Here is a 6,035-nt window from a genome sequence, read left to right on the forward strand (position 1 = left end):
CTGGGCTCAAACTTTTAGCATTTGTAAACAGCAAGTCATCCAAAATGTCACAGTCCATGTCCTCACCCACATAAGGCCCACATTCAAAACTCTCCATCGGCTTCTCGTGTCCTACAGAATTCACATCCTCACCTTTAAATTTCTCAGTGGTCTTGCTCCTCTCTCGCTCTGTGATCTCCTCCCGCCCTTTATCTCTGTAAACAATTTTACAACACCAAGTTATAGTCCAGCAATTTTATTTTAAATTCACAAGCTTTCGGAGGCTTCCTCCTTCGTCAGGTGAACGATGACGAAGGAGGAAGCCTCCGAAAGCTTGTGAATTTAAAATAAAATTGCTGGACTATAACTTGGTGTTGTAAAATTGTTTACAATTGTCAACCCCAGTCCATCACCGGCATCTCCACATCATTATCTCTGTACACACCTTTCGGAGCTGCAGCACCAGCCGACGTCTCCATTCCTACTATCAGTGGTGGCTCCTTCAGCTACCTTGCCCCTGCCGTCTGGAACTCTCTCCCTCAGTATTTTATGCTTGCCACTTCCCCGCCCACCTTCAAAAGCTCCTTTAGTCCTTCTTTAACTTGCTTTTGCCTCCACTGACTCTCTTCTTCCCTCCCCCCTTCCTCTTCTCTGTCTCCGTTCACTATTCGCCACCATGTAAAGCACTCTGAGACATCTCTCTGCAAAAGGAGTGCTAAAGAAATGTAAGTTGTTGTTGATTATAAAATTGGGATTGTTTACTAGTATTGTTCATACGAACGCATGTAAAGATCCCTTTTAAATGCCAGCTCTCTTTATAGCAATCTCTTAAAAAAACATACATGAAACAATTTTCTGAACATGCACTGTTTCATAATAATGTATTAAGTTAGACTGCAATTCTAATTACTGCTTCTAAGTGGGTGGGCTGCATTCCCGGAATTCTTATGTGTGTTCCTTATTTGTGAACAAGGATGCCTACTTTCACAGATAGCATTTAATATTTTACTGAAATAAAGGAATATCAGACTGTGTGGATAACTAATTAGAGTAGTTAGGAAACATCTTATTGATCGTCAAATATTAGAGCAGGAGGAAGAGTAGTTTACAAAGCACATCGTAAAAATATTCAAAAATATGCTAGTAAGTAGGAGACAGACCACTGCGCCATACAGAATTAAAATGTAAATGCAGTTACACTACAAGGCTTTGAAAAGAGGCTGTTCAAATGTATGAAGAGACAAGGATTCTCATTCTACCCAACCTAGCTATAGAACAGACATGTGTTTCTCCTAACCCTAAAATAGCTATTTATAAAATGAAGCTGTTTGTCCTAACTTAAACCTATCTATGAAACAAGTCTTCGCTTCTCTCAGGGTGCATTCACACTCCACAAGTTTAGCATTTACAGCAAAGTCAAAACCAACACTGAGCTTGGAGTGTAAATGAAGTACTACGGCCCTAACTGACTGCAAAGGGAAGCAGAGTGAGACTACCTCCTCCGTGCATCTTAGTTCTACTGTCAGGTCAGACCTTGATGCCAGATTTAGGCTGCATTTACACTGTAACTGCTGTGTCGTTGAGATGCCAAAGCGCTTTGCTACAACACTGCAGTTGTAGAGTGAATGCACCCTTAAATCTCAGCCGAACCTAGTATTACATAGTATTTACAGCACAGAAACAGGCCATTCAGCCCATCAGGTCTATGCTCCACACAAGCCTCCTCCCACTTTACTTCATCTTACTTAAAACAAGACTTTGTGTCTCCCTAAATCTAACTGTTTCTCTTGATGTTACACCTAATGGTAAAACATTTACGTCTGTACAGTAACCATCGTTTGTACCGTTTCCTCTCCCTTTTCTCACCGAAGGCAGTAACTCAAGCTGAGGTTTAGTTCTGGCAGCCCTCCTGTACCTCGCCCAAGTAAACATTACTTATGTCTGAACCCAGACTGTTATTGCCTCATGGGGGAAACATCACAGCCAAGCATGACCTGCCCTCTTTCGACATCCAGATGCTTGCACCTTCCAGCAAGGATTCCAATCGAGTGATCAGGCACAGGAACCTTGGCTGATTTTTCCTCCTCCCTAGCCCAGGAATGCAGAGGCCCATCACCACCCCAGCTGTTATCAGATAACTCAGCACAGACTGGGGATTTAGTTCGGCACTGCATCTGGAGAATTTAACCATCAGGGGAGCTTGTTAATATTGTATCGCTCATCAATGAGGCATAGTTTCATTATCAAAGTCTAATTCCACAATTCTGGATGGTTGGATTTGTGATTAATCATTTACAATGTACACTGTTAGCACACACTAAACAATGCACACTGACAAGATGTGTTAACAGAACACGCCTTAAAGGTACACCAACAAATCATGCCAACCAGGTAAACTGACATGACACACCAATGTGCTAACAAGGAGCATCGACATAGAAAAACAAAGCAAATTAACAGGTCACACTGACATGTAACAACAAAGCACACCAACATGGTACAACACAGTACATCGACAATGTACACCAACACAGTACATAACACCGATATTGTACAGTAACACAGAGCACCAATACGGTACACCAACACAGTACATCAACAAGGTACACCAACACAGTACATCAACATGGTACACCAATACAGTACACCGGCATGGTACACCAACACAGTACATAACACCGATATTGTACAGTAACACAGTGCACCAATATGGTACACCAACACAGTACATCAATGTAGTACACCAACACAGTACATCAACAAGGTACACCAATACAGTACACCGGCATGGTACACCAACACAATACATCAACATGGTACACCAATACAGTACACCGGCATGGTACACCAAAACAGTACATCAACAAGGTACACCAATACAGTACACCGGCATGGTACACCAACACAGTACGCCAGCATGGTACACCAACACAGTACACCGGCATGGTACACCAACACAGTACATCAACATAATACACCAACACAGTTTGCCAGCATGGTATACCAACACAGTACACCGGCATGGTACAGCAACACAGTACATCGACATGGTACACCAATACAATACACCGGCATGGTACATAAGAATATGAGAAATAGGAGCAGGAGTAGGCCATTTGGCCCCTCGAGCCTGCTCCTCCATTCAATAAGGTCATGGCTGATCTTCGACCTCAACTCCACTTTCCCACCCGATCCCCATATTCCTTGATTCCCCTAGAGTCCAAAAATCTACCTTACTCAGCCTTGAATATACTCAACGACTGAGCATCCACAGCCCTCTGGAGTAGAGAATTCCACAGATTCACAACCCTCTGAGTGAAGAAATTCTTCCTCATCTCAGACTTAAATAGTTGAACCCTTATCCTGTTACTATGCCCCCTTGTCCTAGACTCTCCAGCCAGGGGAAACAATCTCTCAGCATCTACCCTGTCAAGCCCCTTCAGAATGTTATATGTTTCAATGAGATCACCTCTCATTCTTCTAAACACCAGAGAGTACAGGCCCATTCTACTCAATCTCTCCTCATAGGACAACCCTCTCATCCCAGGAATCAATCTAGTGAACCTTCATTGCACCCCCTCTAAGGCAAGTATATCCTTCCTTAGGTAAGGAGACCAAAACTATGCACAGTACTCCAGGTGTGGTCTCACCAAAGTCCTGTACAATTGTAGTAAGATTTCCTTACTCTTGTACTCCAACCCCCTTGCAATAGGAAAAACAGAAAGGCTGAATATTATTTAAATGATGATAGATTGGGAAATGTTGATGTACAAAGGGACCTGGGTGTCTTTGTACACCAGTTGCTGAAAGCAAACATGCAGGTGCAGCAAGCAGTTAGGAAGCCTTCATTGCAAGAGGATGTCTTACTGCAGTTATACAGGGCCTTAGTGAGACCACACCTTTGAGAACTGTGTGCAGTTTTGGTCTCCTTACCTAAGAAAGGATATACTTGCCATAGAGGGAGCACAGCGAAGGTTCACCAGATTGATTCCTGGGATGGCAGGAAAGTCGTAAGAGGAGAGATTGGGTCAACTAGGCCTGTATTTGCTAGAGTTTAGAAAAATGAGAGGGGATCTCATTGAAACATATAAAATTCTGACAGGGCCAGACAGACTGGATGCAGGGAGGATGTTTCCCCTAGCTGGGGGGTCTAGAACGAGGGGTCACAGTCTCAGGATACAGGGTGGGACATTTAGGACTGAGATGAGGAGAAATTTCTTCACTCAGAGGGCGGTGAACCTGTGGAATTCAGAAGGCTGTGGAGGCCAAGTCACTGAATATATTTAAGGAGACAGATAGATTTCTAGACACGGAAGGCATCAAGGGGTATTGGGAGAGAGCGGGAATACGGTATTGAGATAAAGGATCAGCCATGATCATATTGAATGGCGGAGCAGGCTCGAAGGGCCGAATGTCCTACTCCTGCTCCTATTTTCTATATTTCTATGCTTCAATAAAGGCCAACATGCCATTTGACTTCTTAATTGCTTGTTCTATCTGCATGCTAACTTTTTGTGTTTCTTGTACGAGGACACCCAAATCTCTCTGAACACCAACATTTAATAGTTTCTCACCATTTAAAAAATATTCTGGTTTTCTATTCTTCCTACCAAAGTGAATAACCTCACATTTCCTCACATTATACTCTATCTGCCACCTTCTTGCCCACTCACTTAACCTGTCTATATCCCTTTGTGTTCTCCTCAAGCTTACTTTCCCACCTAGCTTCATATCGTCAGCAAACTTGGATACAATTCACTGGGTCCCTTCATCTAAGTCAATAGCATAGATTATAAATATATTTGGTACACCAACATGGTACACTGACACACACCAACCGGGTACTCTTGCAGGTTGAATTCAACCCCAGGCTGCTTTACTCCACGAGCTCTCCTATTCCGGGAAAGACTACCATACATACTCACTATCTGGCCTGAATTGCTTTCTTTTAAGTTTTCGTCTGATGGTTTTTCTCATTTATTCATCATCATGTGGAATTTCACAATCGGTATTAAAGGTTTATCAACGATACGTTTTTAATGACAACCATTAGGTGTAACATCAAAAGATTAATAATCTGTACTGAATAGGGATTAATACCGTGTAAAGCATTACACTGATCTCCCGAAACGGCTGCGTACGGTACATAACAGTAAAGAGCTTTAAAAAATCTACAAAACTCTCCACAATGTGGCTCGGTCTCGCACTGTTGACCTCGCAGAGTTCGAATAAAGAAGGCAGAATAAGGAAATACATCACAAAACATCAAGGCTGAGATTATGATTTTAAAAATTGCCTGCACTTACAATATAAACGCATCAGAAACACATGCAGAATAACATGAGCCAGAAATTTGTTCTTAGGTTAGAATCGAGATCAAAAGCAACAAGGACAAAAACGCTTCTCCAGTGATTTACCTGAACTAGTAGAACCGATCTGGTAGATTTCCACTAGTAAAGAGGAGTAAATGGGATTGTGTATATATATATATATATATATTACTGAAGTGCCGTCCTTTATTGTCTTGGAGCGATCCTGTTCTCTCTGTGCTATATCCTGACGCTAGACTGCAAGTTCCCTCCTTGTGGTTCGGGTTCAGAGCCTCTGCCAGCGAGTTACTGATTAATTCTCCGTTTAAAGAGCTCTCTCATTTCTAGGCAACTGTTCGTGCGCAACAACGCCTTGGGTCTCCTCCCTGCCAATAGACCCAAGGAGTTACAGCCGGTGTGAGGACTCCTTAAAGGAGGCAAGGGATAGTTTTTAAAAAGAAATCTTTCCAAGTTACTATTTTGCCGGAGCCTGCGTTCACTCTGTCGGTGTGACTTTAATTGTTTGTGTGGGAGACTATTTCCTTTAAATACACTCGGGAATGTTGTTGCAACATTTAAATGTAGACATGAATTAGACGTGACATCATTGTTGGACACTTTCCTACAATAGCGATCACACTGGTTTAGGAGAGGATGTGAAGAGAGATATGGGTGAGCAGCCTGCAGCGTCTGGTTATATTCTCGTCCCCTTCCAGTACTTCTGTGGTCTTCTTGCCCAGCGCTAGG

At 42.7% G+C, this 6,035-nt stretch overlaps 1 protein-coding gene across 1 annotated transcript in view; it reads right to left on the reverse strand.

Annotated features, from left to right (window-relative positions):
- LOC137341698 (proline and serine-rich protein 2) overlaps positions 1-5,819 on the reverse strand; it is a 49,992-nt gene extending 44,173 nt beyond the window's left edge. Inside the window, exon 1 of the mRNA XM_068005091.1 lies at positions 5,397-5,819. The gene's annotated coding sequence lies outside the window, so the exon portion shown is untranslated. The remainder of the gene's footprint in view (positions 1-5,396) is intronic.
- Between the last annotated feature and the right edge of the window lie 216 nt (positions 5,820-6,035).

This window comes from Heptranchias perlo, chromosome 24, assembly GCF_035084215.1.
Source record: "Heptranchias perlo isolate sHepPer1 chromosome 24, sHepPer1.hap1, whole genome shotgun sequence".
Classification (NCBI taxonomy): domain Eukaryota; kingdom Metazoa; phylum Chordata; class Chondrichthyes; order Hexanchiformes; family Hexanchidae; genus Heptranchias; species Heptranchias perlo.